This window comes from Sphaeramia orbicularis, chromosome 15 (genome assembly GCF_902148855.1).
Source record: "Sphaeramia orbicularis chromosome 15, fSphaOr1.1, whole genome shotgun sequence".
Lineage (NCBI taxonomy): Eukaryota > Metazoa > Chordata > Actinopteri > Kurtiformes > Apogonidae > Sphaeramia > Sphaeramia orbicularis.
Window position 1 is genome coordinate 12,906,784 of NC_043971.1, and position 22,317 is coordinate 12,929,100.

General features: G+C 34.0%; 1 long non-coding RNA gene across 1 annotated transcript in view; it reads right to left on the minus strand.

The window, feature by feature from the left end:
* The window catches only part of LOC115434427 (uncharacterized), a 30,040-nt gene extending 25,939 nt beyond the window's left edge, over positions 1-4,101 (minus strand). The window contains exons 1-2 of the long non-coding RNA XR_003937527.1: positions 4,092-4,101; positions 306-308 (exon numbers count right to left, since the gene is read on the minus strand). This is a non-coding gene — a long non-coding RNA (uncharacterized LOC115434427). The remainder of the gene's footprint in view (positions 1-305; positions 309-4,091) is intronic.
* Positions 4,102-22,317: the final 18,216 nt, after the last annotated feature.

Genomic DNA, 22,317 nt, shown 5'->3' on the forward strand with positions numbered 1-22,317 from the left:
TGGTCGAAAAGGAGTAGGAAGAAGTATGTTTATAGGGTTGTAATAATATGGTTATGATGATGATAATAATAATAATAATAATGATAATGATGATAATAATTGATGCTTACATACCATGGGAGTTGTAGTCCTGTGCTGAATGGACTACAAATTACAGACACGAGTCAAGAACCATTAAACACATGAATTAATGAACGGTCACGTCCTTTCCTGAAAGACCTAACCTATGGTCATAATTCATTCATGTCTTTCAGCTGACATTTCTGGCCTGTAACCCAGTTATTTAACCCTCTAAATGACTCCACACACTGAACGGAAGCACAGATATTCCAGTTCTTGGCCACAGTTGTGTATTTGATGTCTCTCTATGCTTGTTCAGCACCCACGTTAATGACAGCCTATAGTATTACCCTATGTTTCTGTCCCACAGACTGGGTCTTACTGAGCTTTATATGACTTGTCTAAGTGAGTGAGTGGCAGACCGAGTGAGGTGAACGAGTTCACAGTGTAAGTGTGTGTATATGTGTGTATATGTGTATGTGTTGTGTATTGGAGCCCAGCAGAGACAGAAAGAAGGAGAGGGAGGGATAGATAGACAGGACAAGCGGGGTCGGCTGACCACAGAAGAATTCTCCCTGCAAGCCTCAGGGCCCACAGCTGATCGCAGCACATGGTAATTAGTTTACCTCAGTCTACACACACACACACACACACACACACACACACGCACACACACAAAAGACGACAGCATGCTCTCACACAGCACAAATACATCTTTTACACTTCGCACATTTCCAGATCAGAGGCTGTAAATGAGCGGCCTCGGCCTTCCATGCGTAGCTGCAGGCCGCTCCATCTCTGTCCTTGACATGAATGGCAGTGAAATGACACAGGAGTTGGCCACACGCATGATATTGCAGTGTGGAAGTGGGTCAGATGGGTTTTCACCAAGCGCGCAGTGTTTGTTTTAACGTGTGTGGAAACCAGATGGGTGGAGTCAGCCTTAAACCAGGACAGTTGGTGTAAAGCAGTCAGATTTAGAAAAGTATACAAAGTCAACTCCCTGCAACAAGGACACAACACTAGGCTTTTTTTTTTTTTTTTTTTTTTTAGCCAAAGCTTCATTGCTGGCAAGATGAAAATGTATGAATTTATTTCATTCATAAGGTAAAATAGACACAGAAAACAGAAATCTGCTTTTACATGTCAGCAATTTTACCATATTATGAATGAAAATGAGCAGAAAGAAGACCAGTCTTAAATTTAGATAGGTAGATAGGTAGGTAGATAGATAGGTAGGTTCAAGAAAAGACTAGATTTAAATAAGAGGAAAAAATGGACAAACATAAATATTAAAATGAGTAAAGATGAAAAAATAAGTAGCAAAATTAGTTGAAAATAACAAAATGAGACAAAATTCATAAAACCTGAACAAAATATGCAAGAAAATGGACAGAAATAAACATAAATTTGTGGCAAAATGAATGAAAAGACAAGATAGATCATTATGGGATAATGATACAGACAGACAGACAGACAGATTCAAGAAAAGACTAGATTTGTCAGCTAGCAAGTTATTAGCTATCATTTGAAAGTATCGCTTTTTCGGCATTATCGCCTTTATCCTCTTTTCCACTGCAGGAACTTTACCAGGAACTTAAAACCTCAGTGTATTTCCACTGTAATTACCTGGGTAAAATACTTTCCCTCGACCCCAAACTTTTCTGGGAAAAATTTCGGTGTAACTTCGAGTCTGTGATTTGAAACTGACAGAGCCTCATGTAAATAATTTGCCAGGAACTTTGAGGTGCAGTGGAAATGCAAAGCATGCAGGTAAATAAGTTCCTGGTAATAAAAGTTCCAGGGAATGTTGGTGGAAAAGAGGCTTTTGTGACTCTAGCGCCACTGGACGACGGTGTGAAATTCTAACGTGATATCGTATCGTATCATAAAACAGTCAGATTTAGAAAAGTATACAAAGTCAACTCCCTGCAACAAGGACACAACACTAGGCTTTTTTCTTTTTTTTTTTTTTTTAGCCAAAGCTTTATTGCTGGCGAGATGAAAATGTATTAATTTATTTCATTCATAAGGTAAAATAGACACAGAAAACAGAAATCTGCTTTTATATGTCAGCAATTTTACCATATTATGAATGAAAAGGAGCAGAAAGAAGAACAAGCCTATAGATAGATAGATAGATAGATTCAAGAAAAGACTAGATATAATAAGAGGAAAAAATGGACAAACATAAATATCAAAATGAGTAAAGACGAAGAAATAAACAGCAAAATTAGTTAAAAATAACAAAATGAGATAAAATTAATAAAACCTAAACTAAAATGATTAGATAGATAGATAGAAGCTAACATTAGCTAACTAGCTAATGTAGCCTTTACTGTCAAAGTTTACCATTCACACATGAAGTGTTACAAAAGCTGAAAATTAAGATGAATATACTTAAATAGGCTCAAAAAAACTAAAAATGAGAAAGTCAGTGTTGACATAAAACATTTTCATTAGCTTGAAAGCAGCATTAGCTAACACTAGCTAACATTAGCTACCAAATCTTTAAAGTTAGTTAAATCTGGAAGATGATTAATGATCTGATGAGATGACAAGAAGTCAGTTATAGATAGATAGATAGATAGATTCAAGAAAAGACTAGATTTAAATATGAGGAAAAAATGGACAAACATGAATATCAAAATAAGTAAAGATGAAAAAATAAGCAGTAAACAAAATGAGACAAAATTAATAAAACCTGAACAAAATAAGCAAGAAAATGGACAGAAATAAACATAAATTAGTGGCAAAATGAATGAAAAGAAAAGATAGATCATTATAGGATAATGATTAGACACAGACAGTGGGTGGGTGGGTGGGTCGGTCGGTCGGTCCCTCCCTCCCGGAAATGTACAGGTTCCAGTAGTATCACAAACTTTAAAACACAAGAGTAAAAAATACTTTCAATTGTACTTGTACGTCTGCTCAGTAATTTCAAACAACTGTGAAATGAACCTTTTCATACAATCTGTCATCACTTACTGCAGCAATTCATTATTTGCAAAAAAATAAAAAATCAAACAATTTATTCTTTAATTCCTCATTTTCATTCATTCATTCATTTTCTGAACCCGCTTTATCCTCACTAGGGTCATGGGGGTCGCTTGGAGCCTATCCCAGCTACATAGGGGCGAAGGCGGGGTACACCCTGGACAAGTTGCCAGTTCATCACAGGGCTGAACATACAGAGACAAACAATCACTCTCACATTCACACCTATGGGCAATTTAGATTAACCAATTAACCTTTCAGTGCATGTCTTTGGATGGTGGGAGGAAGCTGGAATACCCAGAGATGGGTGACTTTCTATTTATGAGATAAAACTGTTAATTTAAAGTTTAATACTGTAAAAAAAAGAAAAAAAAAGAGATAAAATTACTGACAATTAACCGTAAAAGAAATATTTGTTCTGTAAGTTTAACCAGACTTGTTTGTTAATTGACAAATATCTTGTGTAATTACGGGAGGTTTCACAACAAAAATGTTGAATAAATGTATTTTTGTGAATGTATAACATGTATAAGCACTGATAAACTGTCCAAATACAGTTTTTATCAGTGGATCATACAACTTAGTTTCATTGAAAATTATTTATATTTTTATTTATAGGTAATTTGATTGTTTTAATACATGTAAATGTTCTTTATTAAACATTAAAAAGTAAAAAAAAAAAAGCAAAATCTCATGTAAAGTTAGGGCAAAAAACTGTATTTTAATTATGGAAAATTACTGTATTTTTATGAGATGGTTATTTTCCGTTATTTAGCAGTATTATTTTGGCACCCCTGCTGCTGGAATATTAGTTTTTTCATGTTTTTTTCTTTTTTTTTTTTTTTTTTACAGTGCACTAAAAATAAACCTCTTCAACAATTATTCCTTGTTCTTTTTTTTTTTTTTTTTTTTTTTTTTTACAGTGATTGATGTTTATACATTCTCTCAACCATCAAAGAACACTCTACTGTAGTTCTATTAAACTGTACAATGAATGCACTGATTATTGCTGGTTTTCCTGTAGACAGTTGTACGTGACAAATGACAGTGTTTCAATGGTAGAAGACGCATTTATCATTTACTTGAGGGACAATTGTGTGACAGTATGTTCTAGATTATAAAACCTGATTTAGTACAGAAAAAGCAGGAAGCTGTGCATAAAAAACAAAGGGTCGCTGTGCAGTAAAATGGGTTTTACTGCTATATGTACTATCTCTGGATTCATTTTACTGCTGTGTTCATGTACATGTTGCATTTTACTGCTGCAGACATTTAAGGTGAAGCTCATCTGAACTAGTTCTGTTTAGTTCAGACTACAGCGATGCATCATATTCTGTTAGATCATTATGTTTGTTGCATCTCTGTGCTGTGACGGTGTCTGTAAAAGCTAAGAAGGGCCGAAAAATGGGCCCGGTCTGACTAATCCAAGAGTATATTTTGTTTAAAGACTCAAATATCCACTGGCGACTAAAACCATTTACTGATCTTAAATGTTTAAAACCTGTTGATCTACTGATTCTATCAATACATGTAAATATTTGGTGTAAAATGCAGTTTGTTGTCTTTTCATAGTCATTAGACATATCAATATTAGTCTAATATATTAAATGTATATGAAATATTAAAGATGATTTATGAAGTAAAAAATAATATTGCTCCAATTAGCATTAAAGATTTCTTGAAATTAAGAGAGTAATTATAATTTAAGAGGTTTTTATATTTTTAATGTACTGAAGCAGGGATGTCAAACATACGACCCGCCAAAGGGTCCAGTTCGGCCCCTGGGATGTTTTTGCAAAGTCAAAAATTCCACAGTCTTGAATTGAATTAAGCAAAAAAACAATTAGCTTGAATTAAGGAAAAAATCTTGAATTAAGCAAAAAACAAAATCTTCAATTAAGTAAAAAAAAAAATTCAATTAAGAAAAAAAAAAAAAAAAAATCTCAAATTTAACAAAAAAATCTTGAACTAAGCCAAAAAAAAAATCTTCAATGAAGTAAAAAAAAAAAATCTTCAATTAAGCAAAAAAAAAATCTAGACTTAACTTAATTTTTTTTCTTTCTTTTAGTGCAAAAAATACCATTAAATTATGAAAATATTTACTATATTATGCCTCAACTTATAATTTCTACATATGAATTACAGATCAGATCTACCAAGGCACAAAACAGGCAGAATACTGTAAAAATTGCACTTATTTTTCTTTAGACATTTCAAGTTGTTCATATTTGTTCAGGTTGTTGACATTTTATTGTTAAAAAATATCAGAATTTAATGTTCTTTGCAATAAATCAAAGAGAAAAAATTGGTGTTGCCATTATTTAGAGGCATAATATCAGAAATATTTTCCTCACATTAAACCAAGAAGAAAATTTGGAGTCACTATTTCTAGGTTATTATGCTGTTATTTTGGAGTTTGATGCCCTTGACTGTTAATATCTTCAGGGTAATTTTTGCATTTTGCACTTTTTAAATTCATCTCACGGGCCAGATTGGAACCTTTGGCGGGTCGGTTTTGGCCCCCGGGCCGCATGTTTGACACCTGTACTCTAATACTAGTTATTACTCATTTCACGTAGATAATATCCTTGTGAGATCCAGGAAATTGACAGTTTTAGCTTTTTTACATTAAAAGCAGGGAATTATAATTTAAGAAGGATGTTTGTGTATGAAACATGTAAAGTAAGAACAAACGTAAAATATCACTGTTTCTGTTATTGGTGTCAAATTATGGAACAAATTTAAGGATTAAGTGAAATTGTGTAGCTCGCTGTCGAGTTTCAAAAAAGCTTTAATTTGTCAAATTCTCAAGGGCTATGAAAGTAATATGATGTCAAAGTGACTTAAGAAACCGAATGTAGAATAATTTGTGTTAATGTTTTATCTGCTGCAACTTCACGTGTGGAGTTGGAGTAAGGATGGGAATAGGAGAAGCAGAAATAAGCCTCTGACTTCAGCTTCTTCCTTTTTCAGTTACCAATTGTGTTAATTTTATGTTTTTTTTTGTTTTTAATATGTATGTGTTTTGTACATAACTGAAATAAAATATTCATTCATTCAAAAAATATGTCTTGAATTGGAAACTGCATAATGCAACAGTTTTTTCAGACACATTTTAAAAATTATTTTTATTTATTAACCCTTTCATGCATACTGGTCACTACAGTGGACAGCTATTCTACAGCTTTTCTCTTCTATATTCATGGATTTTGTTGTTTTTGTTGTTTTGTTTTTTTCCCACACATATCTTTATTAAAGTTTTAAGACACTACATATCTTTTCTGACATGAATTGGTAACATTATGTAGATCTCTCCTGAGCATAAACCCCCAGAATCACAAGCCCTCCCCATAGTTTTCACACAATTTATCGGTAAATACATGTTTCTGTGCGTCAAAAATTAAACGTGTGGTGTCCACCTGAGTGGACATTTTTGCAACTTCATGAAAAATAGGTCCATAAGATTTTTTTTTTTTTTTCATTATTTTTTTTAATGTATTTTTTAAAATTTTTTAAATTATTTTTATTTATTTGTTTATTTATTTTAATTTATCTTTCAGAAGAAATTTTCAATCGCATTGTTTTTTTCATGCCTGAAGAAGAATAAAAACACTCAGGAAAAATTTTTGATTAAGGCTCTCATAATTCGTGCATGAAAGGGTTAATTGATTTTTACCTCCGCCAAGGAGGTTATGTTTTTGCCAGGGTTTGTTTGTCTGTCTGTCTGTCCGTTAATGTGCAACATAACTCAAAAAGTTATGGACAGATTTTGATGAAATTTTCAGGGTTTGTTGGAAATGGGATAAGGGAGAAATGATTAACTTTTGGGGGTGATCCGGAAGAAATCCTGGATTCTGGATCACTTTGAAATTTTCGTTAACATTGTGGTAAATGGGGCCAAAATTTTCGTTTCCCAATATCTCGCTTAATTATTGACCAAAACTCATGAAATTTAACTCAGAGGACCCCATTGTCAATTCCTATCACATTTCAAAGGCTGATCCGGATCTGATCCAGAAGGCGGATTTTATTTTAAAAAATAAATGTAGGCTTTGTATCACCGATTATGTGGGGAATGTTTGCGCTTGGTGGAGGTCTGCGCTCTCCGAGTGCTTTTCTAGTTTTTTAATGGAATGTCCTTTGCAATGGACAGTATTTTTTTTAAGTTAAACTGTCAAACTTTTGTCCCCTATAGAGGACAAAATGCATTGTTTGGGTCTGAGGAAGACATGCAATTAGCAATTGATTTACACTAAAACATGTTAGTGCAGATCAGGTTTATCAAGAACAGCAAAGTTATAATAATTGTATGAATGTCAGTGTTTGGGAGGATGCATAAACTCCACTATGTTGGCTGATATGGAACTAAAACAATAAAACCCATGAATAAACAATAGAACAGCTGGAGAATAGCTGTCCACTGGAGTGACCACTATGCATGAAAGGGTTAATGACTTAGATCTTATCAATGAAATCATTAATTGTCTATTTATTTCATCAGATTAATGGTATGATTTATGTTTTCCTGCCTGTTATGTTTGTATTGTACATATGGCTGATTAGTGTCGTTGTATGTACAGAAGCAGACTCGTCAAATACCTCTTTGTGTGACAGGTAATATTTGGTATTAAGGTGTTGACCATCATATGACCAGATCAGCGCTCTATAAAAACACAAGCACATGACCCGTGTACACAAACGCACACTGGGTCAATAGGAAACATCACACCACCTCTTTTCTCTCTCTCTCTCTCTGTGTCTGTCACTTGACTTTGCAGGCCACGCCCACTGTTGACACGGCAACCCATGATGAGTTTGACGTCTTGGTGGTGCTTATTGATCATGAGACTATGGAAACACATAAGGGCGAGGGCGAAAGGGTACGGCAGAGAGGAGAGAGGATGAAAAAAAAAAAAAAAAAAAAGAGGCCGATATCAGCAGAGAAAGAAGAGAAGAGAAAAGAGGGCGAGGAATGAAGGGAAAGTCCGCCACTTACCGACCGAGATAATCTAATTATTGAATAAGTCCTGACAGCAATTTTTCAATTATTGTGTAAACTCCAGGAAACAAGGGTGCAAGACCTTTGGGTAATGCTTCTTATCTTTGTGTGTGTTACGTGCGTGACTTACGATTTCTAAGAAAAATTGGCCTAAAATTTAATAACAATAATTTAATACCTGTGATTCACTGACAGCACAAGACTTAGTCCCTGCTCCAAAGGCTGAAAAACAAAGTTAATAGATCTTTTTATGTTTTGTTTTGTTTTATTCCCCAAGATTTTTTATGATTTCAGTCTCCTTTGCACTGACTCCTTGTGGAAAGTTAGTGTTTTGTACGATTGTGTTTTTATTATTGTGTTTTCGGTTTGTGTTTTGAAGTTTATGGATAGTGCTGGAATCTGTCTGTCTGTCTGTCTGTCTGTCTGTCTGTCGCTTCTTTTCTGCCCATTCCCTGACCTTTAATAAACAACTTAAGTCATAGATTTACTTTATTATTAATCCTCAAGGGGAAATTCAAAATACGGTCACTGCTCCACAGAAACAGCCATACCACATCAATAATAATAAATAAATAAATGCAGAGTGTAAATACTAAAAATAAGTTGGATTAAAGAGAAAGTAGAATTAAAAGACAAAATATGTATTCTACCTAACACATTAAACATAGAAACATAAAATCCCCCCAAGGACAGAAGTAAGTAAGTCTGTCTGTCTGTCTATCTATTATATGAGTATCAGAATTGTGTTTATTCACCAAATATCTTCAAAAGAATAAGAACTTTTGCTCTGTTTTTTTTTTTTTACTATGTCTTTCTGTACAACATGGTAAACAAGCACTGAAAAAACACAACTAAAATAAAGTTTAAATAAAGTAAAAAAAAAAAACAAACTTTTTTTTTAAAAAACTCTTTTTATTGAAATTAGAACAGTGACAATATAAAAAAAGTCTTATATAGTATCCAATATATGTGTGTCAGAACAAGAACATTACACCCGCACTCACATGTACACATACACACACACAAAAAAAAAGGGGGAGGAGGAGGTCTGTCTACTTACGTAACGTTAAAGTAATCTATAAAGGGCTGCCAAATTGAATAAAATAACTTTACATTATCTTTTAGTGAAAATTCGATTTTCTCCAAACATAAGTATTGCATAATGTCTTTCATCAGAACCTGATGAGTTGGAGGATTTTTGTTCTTCCAGTTTGACAGAATTACAAAAAGTACAAAAAGTGTGTAAACATTTAAGTTAAGAAATGCAATGGATCTATTTAGATGTTTATAAACCACATGGACAAAAGTATTGGGACACATCATGTCGCCGGCAGTGAGATGTCCTTTTTATGTTGATTTGAGATATAAACTATTAATGTATTAATTATTGATATAGGCTGAAATGATGCACTTTTCTGGCTTTTTAATGTTTTTAATGTTGAATATTTGACCTCCTTAGACCCAGCTATGGTTTTCTGTCCACATTTGCGGACAAGAGTTTCACAACTTTATACAAAAAAAAAAAAAGAAAGAAAACTGTCCACCACAAAGGACATTGTATAAAAATTTTAAAAACTGCATCTGAAAAAACTGTTGCTTCATGACGTTTCCAATATAGGCACTTATTTAATAAAAAACAAAAAAAAGCTTGTACTTTGCTGACATTTCCTGGGTCTTAGGAGGTTAATTATACCCTGTTTAGGTTATTCATTTATATTGACATACATGATGTTGGTTTATTCCATTCCCTCATTTTTACGTTGATCTGACAGCATCATGTTTTGTTATTTCTGCCCTCTCCACTACAATACATTCAAAATTAGCCATGATTTCGTGCGTGCTGTACTTTTCTCTTTTATTGTGTTGTGTTGTATTTCTGTTTTTGCTTGACTGTCTGTCAAAGCACTTTGTAAACTCAGTTTTTAAAGGTGCTATATGAATAACGTTATTATTATTATTATTATTATTATTATTATCCCATTTTATGTACATTTTTCCTTTAAATTGTCACCTATAGAGAAGCTCAGGGGCCTGCGATAAATCACATTACGCCGAGTGTGTCTTTACTTAACACATGACACAGTGAGGACATATTGTATAGATAACTAAAGGCAGAATTTACTCTTCTAGTGCTATATGGATCCACTGAATGTATAGTTATATATAGTAAAACTGCTCAAGCGTATGACTGAAAAAGATCAACAGTAGGAAACATCTCTGTTATTCTGGATGACATTTACTGTCCACATTCTGAAATAAACAAGTACAGTATGCGCTAACTATAGCACAACATCTGCTATTAAGATGTTTGTGATCTTAAAACCTGTGACATTTTAGTTTCCAAATAACCCCATGGTGCGATGTTGTGAAAATGTGTGTCATTGTGCGTCGAACCCATGTAAAGACTAATCCCATTTATTTGAGTCAGTGACTGTATTTACATGAATAAAATATCGTTCTGAGTTAGAAAGAAGACATTACTCCTACTAAACTATAGGGAATTATATGTGCTTTAGTTTACACCAGTGGCTTCCAACCTTTTTTGGCTCGTGACCCCAGTTTAACATCACAAGTTTCTGGTGACCCCAGACATTCAAAACGGAGACTTTTTTCTGCTAAAATTAATTTGTTTTTGATCATGTAATAGTTTTCTATACTATGCTGCAAATAAACATTAATTTTAGATGACATTTAGTCTATATAATGTATATTATTATGGATGGAGGCAGCAAAGCCAGGTGTAGATTACTGCACAAAGTGAGAATTTGATTTTCCTTGGTCAGGATATGTACAGTCAGTCCAGCTGGGATTTACAAGGCTGACAATTAATACTGAACAAACAAGAACTCAAACTATGAATTATGAAAGAGCTGCAGCATCTGAAACTGACCACAATGAACATTTGACAGATAAACAGAACCACAGTGCTTCAGTTTCAGCTTCACAGTTTGTCTTTTATGTATTGGGATTGTCTGTCTCAGCTCACCATATATTTTTCATTAGTAAGTTTTTCTTTTTTTTTTTAAATAATTACTATTAATTTCAGATGACCCCACGTGGGGTCCTGACCCCAAGGTTTAAAAAACACTGATACAGAGTATTTACAACAATAATTCCTATTCTATACTATATACTATCACTAATTTGTTGTTTCTTCCATCAGTTGCCACAGTACTGTGATAGCAAAATGCACAAAAGAATGCACTCAAGTATACGACATATATCACCACAGTACTGTGGAAATAAGAGGATAATGAGTTCATGGAACAATATTCATGATTGGCTGTAGTACAAATGCTTACATTTGATTGGTCTGTGGCAAAAGACAAACCCATATTTTGTGCCACAGTACTGTAGCAGTAGCCATTACCATAATAATAATAATAATGATCATACTGCCTTAGGTTTAGATCCACGAAAAGGACGACATGCAAACACTGTGGCACCCCTTGAGAGATAGCATAATTTATTGGATTTATATACTGTGTATTTTTTTCTTTTGTGTGTGTGTGTGTGTGGGGGGGGGGGGCAGATCTGTCTTGGTGGAGATCTGTGCTCTCCAAGTGCTTTTCTTGTTTATTCAGATGAAATTCTCATTGAGGTGAAAAATCTCTTTTCCAAGTCTGACCTGGATAAGAGAGTGCAACCTATGCAGAGTTACAACCAACTGAGACACAACAAACAAACAGGTTTCATACATGACAAATAAATAAAATACAGTACTAGTTATTTGCAGTAAAACCAAGATAAACAAGAAAAACACTTGGAGAGTGCAGACCTCCGTCAAGACAGATCTGCCCCCCCACCCCCACCTGATCACCACCAGAATGTAATCATTTCTTCCTTGTGCCAGTATCAACATTTCCTAAAAATTTCATGAAAATCCATCCATAACTTTTTGAGTTATCTTGCTAACAAACACGCATATGCACGCACGCAAACACACAAAGCAAAGTGATCACAATACCTCCTGGCTGAGGTAATAGAGTTCAGGAACTGTTTTAGTGCAGATTTAGAGGCAATCACACTGACCAAGAGGACTAGTTTGACTGAATTCACCTCAATTAACTCCATTCATTTCCACTTATCATTGCTTTAATTAACCTTCCACACTGCGAATGTTACATTAATGCTTATTTTACTCGAACAACAGCACATTTCACTGGGACTGCACCTTATTTAAGCCAAAGTATCAGAGAAACTCCAACACACTGAGCAGTATTTAGCTCATTACACAATCTGCCTGTCAGGACATTCACATTACACTCCTGACTGAAGACGACACCCTCAGGTCAGCAGGGTGACCTCTGACCTTTTGACCTATAAACTCTGCTAACCTGATGTGTCTGATGTGTGTGTGATTACAGTCCAGACCAGTGATGGGGGAACCCACTCCACTCCACTCCACCACCCACTGTGACCATGGAACCGCACAGGAAATGGAAGCGAGGGCATGTGTTTGTGTGTGTCAGTGTGTAGTGTAAAGAGAATTAATGAGTCCAGTCGTGAGTTTATTACATAAAGATAGTAAACATAAAGTTACGATTAATGCCTTGAGTTGTTTGTGGATGAGTGTGTCTTAACCCTTTCATGCATAGTGGTCACTGCAGTGGACCGTTGTTCTACAGCTGTTCTCTTGTATATTCATGGGTTTTGTTGTTTTAGTTCCATATCAACCAACACAAAGGACACTTATGCACCATCCCATAAACTGACTTTCATACCATTACTGTAACTTTGCTGTTCTTGATAAACCTGATCTGCACTAACATGTTTTAGTGGAAACCAATTGCTAATTGTTATTAGACTGTAATTAACTGTTTTTTTGTTTTTTTTTTTCATATTATCTCCATGAAGTGAGTAATAATTTGTATTAGGGTATGTTAAAATGTGAGAAAACATCTAATTAGCAGCATTAAAAATGTTTTTATCGCATAGTTTTCCATATCACTTTCTGTTATAAGATTAGATTTTAGATTAGATTCAACTTTATTGTCATTACTCAGTATACAGGGTAACGAAATGCAGTTAGCATCCAATCAGAAGTGCAAAACAGCAGAAGTGCAGTATAATACAGTTAAATATCATATGTACAGGTAAGTAATATGTACAGATGAGTGCAGTTATGTACAACTAGTGCAAATAAGGTGGTTAAATTAAATATTGAATGTGCAGTTGAATATACAGTTGAATAAATAGGATGTTCATTACAGAATATACACATATACAAACATACATATATACACCTATGCATGCACACAAAGCTTCAGTGTGGATGTAAGCATATACATATATACACACACATGTAATATTGGTTGTGTGATATAGATTTAACAGTAAGGAGTATTGATGAATGTGTACAGCTATGGAACCAGATGTGTAGTTATCAGTGCAAGGTTTATAAGGTTTTAAATACATGTTTATTTGCTTCAAAAGTTAAACACATACTGTCCAACTGAGTGGACATATTTGTAACTCCTTAAAAAAACAAAAACAAAAAAAAACAAACAAATTCAATCACATTGTTTTTTTTGTTTTTTGTTTTTTTTTTTCATGCCTAAAGAGGGATAAAAACACTCAGGAAAAATATCTTGACTAAAGTCTTCATAATTAGTGCATGAAAGGGTTAATCTGAATAAATGTCAGATCCTATTTAAGATGCCCATGTAAACACCTTATTCCAGTTAAAAAAGAAAAGTTGGGATTAAATTTAAATCCGAATAAAGTCACTGGTTTAATCCCCTTTTTATTCCAAACTAAATTATTCCTCGGACATGTTAACCCTTTATTCCGTTTGGACTTTATTCCTTCCATTCTGCGCATGCTCGTTGTCTTGTCCTGTCGCAATGACGCACACATTCTTCACTGGCGGAAGAATATGCACTGCAGTCTAGTCAACCCAAACCGTTCCAGTGGGCTATTCTGATGGGATCTACCAGCCTGGAAAACCCCAAAGGAAGAGTTCATCACGTGTTTTTTATTAATTCATTTGTCATGTACTTCCTACTCCCTTTCAGGCACAACAGTTGTTCTTCTTTTTTCTATTATTTGATTTTTTGTGTATTGTTTATCATTATTATTATTATTTTTCTATTGTTTGAATTTTTTATTTGTCTGTTGTGTATTGTTTATTATTATTATTATTATTATTATTATTATTATTATTATTATTTATTTTTGATTCATATGTTTTGTATTATGTCTGTATCTGAAACAAACTAACCTAAACCTAAACCTAATGAGTTCGATAAGTGGGTAAATCAGTTTCCACTGCAGTGCACCGATTGCCTTGTTCTCGCAGCCCTTACGTTAGCTTAGCTTAGCCTAGCTTAGCATAACGGCTTCATTCCTATGGTCAGACGTAGCCAGGCTTTTATAGGTGATCTGTAGTATTTTATGAGTGATTTTGTGAAATTCAGTTCTCCTTAATCATTACTTTAGTCCGGTGGGGTCAATATGATACAAATTGAGGCTCAAATCATGGCCATGTGACTTACTGCACTAATAAAATCTTGGCAAATAAAAATGAATGCAAAGCTAAAACGGTAAAGGAAGGGCTGTGAGAACAAGACACCATGAGCACTGCAGTGTAAACCCTTTTGCTCACTTATCTACCTCATTAATACCTCATGTAAACCTTTATTCAGGTTTAACATTTCCATGTAAACAGAAGAGAAAATACTTTAGTTCTGAATTAATTTCTTCTGGAAAAATAAATCGGATTTAAAAAACATCATGTAACTGTACCCATTGTGGACTCTTATGCATCATCCCATAATAATACACTGACATTCATACCATTACTGTAACTTTTCTGTTCTTGATAAACCTGATCTGCAGTAACATGTTTTAGTGTAAATTAATTGCTAATTGTTATGAGACTCTAATTAACAGTTTTCTGAAATATAAGTTTGTTGTTGTTTTTTTTTTTTTTTTTTTTTTTTTTTTTTGCATATCCTCCTGAGACCCAGCAGTGCATTGTGTCCTCTATAGGGGACAAAAGTTTGACAGTTTAACTAAAATGCTGTCCATTGCAAAGGACATTCCATTAAAAAAAATCAATCAATAAAGAAAAATTATTTTTAAAATGTATCTGAAAAACTGTTGCATTATGCAGTTTCCAAGCAAGCCAATTTTTTTAATGTAAAAAAGCTAAAAATTCCAATTTCCTGGGTCTCAGGAGGATATAATCTCCATGAAATGAGTAATAAGTAGTATTTGAGTAGGATAAAATGTGAGAAAATGTTTAGATTTTGCATGTTAGCAACACTTTTACATCAATACTTCACTGAATCTTGTTGCTAATTTTTTGTCTTTTTTTTTTAAACACAAGTGTAATTTTTTATTTTCCCTATGTTTTTTTGTTTTGTTTTTTTGTTTACCTTGCTTACCTTCATTTAAGAACCTACAACCTTCCAAAAAGCAGCATAGTTGATTGTGTGCTCTGGATTTCTAATGTTTCTACTCAGTAAATATAAACAAATATTAGAAACTGTGGAAAAGGAATTGAGCAAGTTAAAAAAAATGGTTTGATGTAAATAAGTTATCACTTAATGAAGATAAAACAAAATTTATGGTTTTTGGTGGTGCTAGGGGAAGTGATGATATAAAACTGAAAATTAATAAAATTGAAATTGAAAGGGTGTATGAAACAAAATTTTTGGGAGTGATTATTGACCATAAACTCTGTTGGAAACCACAAATAGAATATATCAAACGCAAAATGTCCAAAGCTGTTCCGATTCTTTATAAAACTCGAGACTTGTTAAGCAAAAAATGTTTGCATATGTTGTATTGTTCACTTGTAATGCCATATATGTCATATTGTGTGGAAATATGGGGCAATGTGTATAAGACTAATTTAGACCCAATAATTAAACTCCAAAAAAAAGCTATTAGAGTCATAAACAAAGCTGGTTATCTCCAAGTAATCCACTTTTTGTAGAATCTGGTTTGCTAAAATTTCTTGACATTGTATATTTAAAAACAATGGAATTTATGTTTCACGTTAAAAGTAAAAACCTTCCTTTTTGTATTCAGAAAATCTTTAAGTTAAGAGAAGGACATTATAATTTAAGAGGGATGTTTGTGTTTGAAAAGTGTAAAGTAAGAACAAACGTTAAATATCACAGTGTTTCAGTTATTGGTGTCAAGCTATGGAACGAATTGAAGGATGAAGTGAAATTGTGTAGCTCACTGTTGAGTTTCAAAAAGAATTTAATTGGTCAAATTATGAAGGGCTATGAGAGTAATATGTTTACAAAATAACTTATTACACTGAATGTAGTATAATTTAAGTTTAAGTACTATCTGCTGCAACTTAAGGTGTGGACATGGACTAAGGACGTAAATAGGAGAAGCAGAAATAAGCCTCCGGCTTCAGCTTCTTCCTTTTTCAGTTACAAAATGTGTTAATTTTATGCTTGTTTGTTTCTTTTTTAATATGTAGGTGTTTTGTTTTGTTGTCTTTTTTATATGTGTGTGTTTTGTATCTTGTATTTAACTGAAATAAACATTCATTCATTCATTCATTCATAAATAATCAAAACCAGTTTTCTTAAAAAAAAAAAAAAAAAAAAAAAAATCTTAAAAGAAAAAACAAAAAAAAATCTAAACCCCCCGCCTTGTTTTTCCTTCTTTCCTCAGTATCTGTCACTTTTGTTTATAAAACTGGATATAATGACTATTGATACATGATAATAGTGCTGTTACATCAATACTTAAATGTATTTTGCTGCTAATACATCCTTTTGAACATTTTACACAGTTGATAACAAAAAACATAAAAAATGCAACATTGTTATACTTTAATAGTGGTTTACAACTTTTCTATCATCTGATGTCTTAAAAAAAGCAGCATAGTTGATTTTATCCTCTAAATTTCTAATATTTCATCTCAGTAAATGTTTAGATTTTGCATTTTTCGCACCAAAAATCACAGTTTTAGGAAAAAATGTAAAATAAATCTGTTGTTTTTCCTCATTTTCTCATTAATCATCTGTTGCTCTTGTTTATAAAACATGATATAATGACTGTTAATACATGATAACAGCACTTTGACATTAATACTTCACTGTATTTTGTTGCCAATAGGTCCTTTTTTTAAGCACGCATAATTTTTCATTTTACCTACAAGGGTTTTTTTTTTTTTTTCTCCACCTTGCTTACGTTCATTTAAGAACCTACAACTGTACAAATAGTAGCATAATTGATTTTATCTTCTAAATTTCTTATATTTAATCTCTGTACATGTTCAGATATTCAATTTTTGCATCAAAAATCAGTTTTATCAAAAAAATCTTCAATAAATCTCTTGTTTTTCCTCATTTTCTCACTCATTATCTGTTGCTCTCTTTTACAGAACTGGATATAATGACTGTCGACATGTAATAACATCACTTTTCCATCAACACTTCACTGTATTTTGTTGCTAATTTGTCATTTTTAAAACACGTGTAATTTGAATTTTACCTATAAGGAGAGGGTTTTTTTTGTTTTTTTGTTTGTTTATTTATTTAACCTTGCTTACCTTCATTTAAGAACCTACAACCTTACAAAAAGCAGCATAGTTGATTTTATCCTCTAGATTTCTCATATTTCATCTCTGTAAATGTTTAGATTTTGCATTTTTGCTCCAAAAATTACAGTTTTATGAAAAAATCTGTTAAAAAAATCTTGTTTTTCCTCATTTTCTCACTCATCAACTGTTGATAATGTTAATAATGACTGTTGATACATGATAACGGCACTTTTACATGAATACTTACATGTATTTTGCTGCTAATACGTCCTTTTGAACATTTTACACAATTGATAACAAAAACATTTTTAAAAAAATACAACACATTTTTATACTTTAACAGTGATTTACAACTTGTCTGACATCTGATGTCTTACAAAAAGCAGTATAGTTGATTTTATCCTCCAAATTTCTTATATTTACAAAAAAATCAGTTTTATGAAAAAAAATTTTAAAAAATAAAAATCTCTTGTTTTTCCTTCTTTTCTCACTCATTACCTTATTATTAATTTTACCTATAAGGGAGTATTTTTATTTATTTTTTTTTAGCCTTGCTTCCCTTTATTTAAGAACCTAAACACCTCCTCCCACCACTATTGTTGTTATCCCAGCTCCTATGTCCATTCTTAAGAACGACCCATTTCTTCACTGACCTATCACATTCTATTTTCATACATTAGGCCTCAACACATGCATCTATGTCACATTTGTATACCCCCAATTTGCATGTGAAACCATGCAGGGACTGGGAGGTTGGTTTAACCCTCAAAGGCCTGACTCATATTAGCCCACTTAGGAACAGGCTTCGTCATGCTGTTTGCGTCTCTGCTGAGAAGCTCTCTTTTATCTGCCTTCTCAGAAGATAAGGGATGGATTTATTTGAAAGACTATTCAGATTAGTGTGAAACTGAAAATATAGGCTGTTTTCTGTCATATCTGCCCCCCAGCTGAACCTCCCTCTGATTCAGACCATGGCTTAGAACTCATTTGTTCCTGCACACAACGATATATAGCGATTATCCTGGTCTCAGCAGATGGCTCTTCTATTGTTTTAGATAATTGAAAACATCCTGGGTTATCCTGGCTGAATTTGGGATATGACAAACAACACCAGAGATGTCTCCTGTAGAATATGTGATAATACTGAGAGTTTTTTAACAACACAGGATATTAAAGGTGTTATATTTTGCTTAACCCACTTTTATTAGTGTATGCTGTAAAAAAAAAAAAATCTGTAATTTAACAGAATTTTCACTGTTTATTTTACAGATTTTTCCTGTATTTTTAAGATACAGGAAAATATCAATGAAATGATAAAAATAAACTGTGATTTTTACATGTCAAATGTAAAATAACATGAAAAAACTGTAACTAACTTTTATATCCTCCTGAGGATTTTGTCATATCGCAATATATATCGGAGGGTTAAAAAGAATCGCAATGTCAGTTTTTTCTAATATCGAGCAGCCCTAATTGTGATTGTCTCTCTAAACTCACCATATATTTTTTATAAGTAAGTTTTCTTTCTTTTTCTTTTTTTTTTTTTTTTAATCAACAAAACTAACTAAAACAGATAAAAATTCTGGATAAAATTCCCTTCGTTTTCATCTTTGTCAATGTCAGATTGATATGAAATCAATTTATTTCCCTCATGTAATTTTATCTGCTGGCTCCATATGATATTTAACGGTCCGTCACTTCTTGTCACTTGTGGCTTAAAGTTGTCTTCTCGTCCCCACTCTACCTGGAAACATGGAGACTAAAGTTGGGAGAAAGCAGCAGAGTCCTGTCTGGGGTTTATTTGAATACAACAGCGAAGAAGATAAAAGATACACTATATTGCCAAAAGTTTTGGCTCACCCATCCAAATAATCAGAATCAGGTGTTCCAATCACTTCCATGGCCACAGGTGTATAAAATCAAACACCTAGGCATGCAGACTGCTTTTACAGACATTTGTGACAGAATGGGTCGCTCTCAGGAGCTCAGTGAATTCCAGCGTGGAACTGTGATAGGATGTCACCTGTGCAACAAATCCAGTGGTGAAATTTCCTCGCTCCTAAATATTCCACAGTCAACTGTCAGCTGTATTATAAGAAAGTGGAAGTGTTTGGGAACGACAGCAACTCAGCCACGAAGTGGTAGGCCACGTAAACTGACGGAGCGGGGTCAGCGGATGCTGAGGCGCTGCTGAGGCGCATAGTGCGAAGAGGTCGCCAACTTTCTGCAGAGTCAATGGCTACAGACCTCCAAACTTCATGTGGCCTTCAGATTAGCTCCAGAACAGTGCGCAGAGAGCTTCATGGAATGGGTTTCCATGACCGAGCAGGCGCATCCAAGCCATACATCACCAAGTGCAATGCAAAGCACCAGATGCAGTGGTGTAAAGCACGCCGCCACTGGACTCTAGAGCAGTGGAGGCGCCTTCTCTGGAGTGACCAATCGCGCTTCTCCATCTGGCAATCTGATGGACGGGTCTGGGTTTGGCGGTCGCCAGGAGAGCGATACTTGTCGGACCGCATTGTGCCAAGTGTAAAGTTTGGTGGAGGGGGGATTATGGTGTGGGGTTGTTTTTCAGGAGCTGGGCTGGGCCCCTTAGTTCCAGTGAAAGGAACTGGGAATGCTTCAGCAGACCAAGACATTTTGGACAATTCCATGCTCCCAACTTTGTGGGAACAGTTTGGGGCTGGCCCCTTCCTCTTCCAACATGACTGTGCACCAGTGCACAAAGCAAGGTCCATAAAGACATGGATGACAGAGTCTGGTGTGGATGAACTGGACTGGCCTGCACAGAGTCCTGACCTCAACCCCATAGAACACCTTTGGATGAATTAGAGCGGAGACTGAGAGCCAGGCCTTCTGTCCAACATCAGTGTGTGACCTCACAAATGCGCTTCTGGAAGAATGGTCCAAAATTCCCATGAACACACTCCTAAACCTTGTGGACAGCCTTCCCAGAAGAGTTGAAGCTGTTATAGCTGCAAAGGGTGGACCCACGTCAGACTGAACCCCATAGACTAGGAATGGGATGTCACTTAAATTCATATGTGAGTCAAGGCAGGTGAGCAAATACTTTTGGCAATACAGTGTATAAAGCAGGGGTGTCAAACTCATTTTAGTTCAGGGGCCAGATTCAGCTAAATATGATCTGAAGTGGGCCGTACTAGTAAAATTATAACATAGTAATATACAAATAATGTCAACTCCAATCTTTTGTCTATGTTTTAGAGTGGAAAAAAGTAAATTTACTTCATGAAAAGGTTTACATCTACAAACTATCCTTTCAAAAGACGTGAATAACATGAACAAACTGAAAAATTAAGTGCAGTTTTAACATTATGCCTCAGTTTGTCATTTACACATGTGCATTATAACTTACAGATCACAGTGGATCTACAAATACACAAAAGATTTAGTAACAGGCAGAATCTTGTTAAAATTGTACTGACTTCTCTTAAGACATTTCAGGTTGTTCATATTTGCTCAGGTTATTCACATTTTTTGCAAAATTATACTTTGTAAATGTAAATATTTTCATGTATTTACACTAAAACAAAGAGAAACATTTGGAGCTGTCATTATTTATACATTGTTATGATAGTATTTTATTGGTCCTGCCCACTTGAGATTGAATTGCTTGATTGATTGATTGAATGTGGAACCTGAACTAAAAGGATTGTTAATATCTTAGTGTAATTTTTGCATTTCACAAATTCATGCCGAGGGCCAGATTGGACCCTTTTGCGGGCCGGATTTGGCCCCTGGGCCACATGTTTGACACCTGTGATATAAAGAAACTAAAACTAAACGAAAACTAAGCATTTAGAAAATAACGAACACTAATAAAAACTGACAAACCTGCTCTAAAAACTAATTAAAACTAACTGAATTAGAGAAAAAAAAAAGTCAAAACTAAATAAAACTAAACTATAATGAAAAATCCAAAGCTATTAGAACCTTGGTTGTCATACTTGTGTTCATGTTCATTTTATATGTTTGTTAATTGAATTTGCATATGGAATCAGTGGTGGGAACCTAACACACACTCATGTAGAGGACAGAGTGTTACTTTTATTCAACAGTATAATTATGCTGGTCTCAGCAGATGGCTCCTCTGTGTGTTTTAGGTAATTGAAGACATCCTTGGTTATCCCCACTGACTTAGGAATAAGGAAAACAACATCAGAGCGTTCTCAACACAATCTGTGATGACATGGTGTGTCACTAATAAGGTAAGATATTAAAATCCACAGTTTCATAACTGTTTGGCCCTGATTTTACATTTTATTTTCATCAAATATGCATATTTACATAGTAATTAAACACATTATAGTGGAGGGTTACCATATATTATATTTTATACCACAATAGTGCGCAATAGATAGTTGTTTTTTTCAGCAGTTACCAAGTGAGTCAGTCATTTTGGTGAAATAAACCCAGACAGGTTGATGCAGGATATGGGAGGATTTTAGTCATTCTGAAGGAATTTATGCTGCAATAATAACCAGCACATCATTACTGTCTATTACATAACTGTTTAATAAGGACATAACTGCTTTTGCAAACATATTGATGTCAAACTGCGTTGAGTAATTTGAAAATTATTCTTTTCTACACAAATTAGACTTTTATGTGATGTTGTTGGTCCTGCATTTGGCACAAAATATTATACAGAATTAGTAAACTATGCAATAAATTAGAAAAAATATAGTAAATACAAGAATTATCTATCATGTTATAG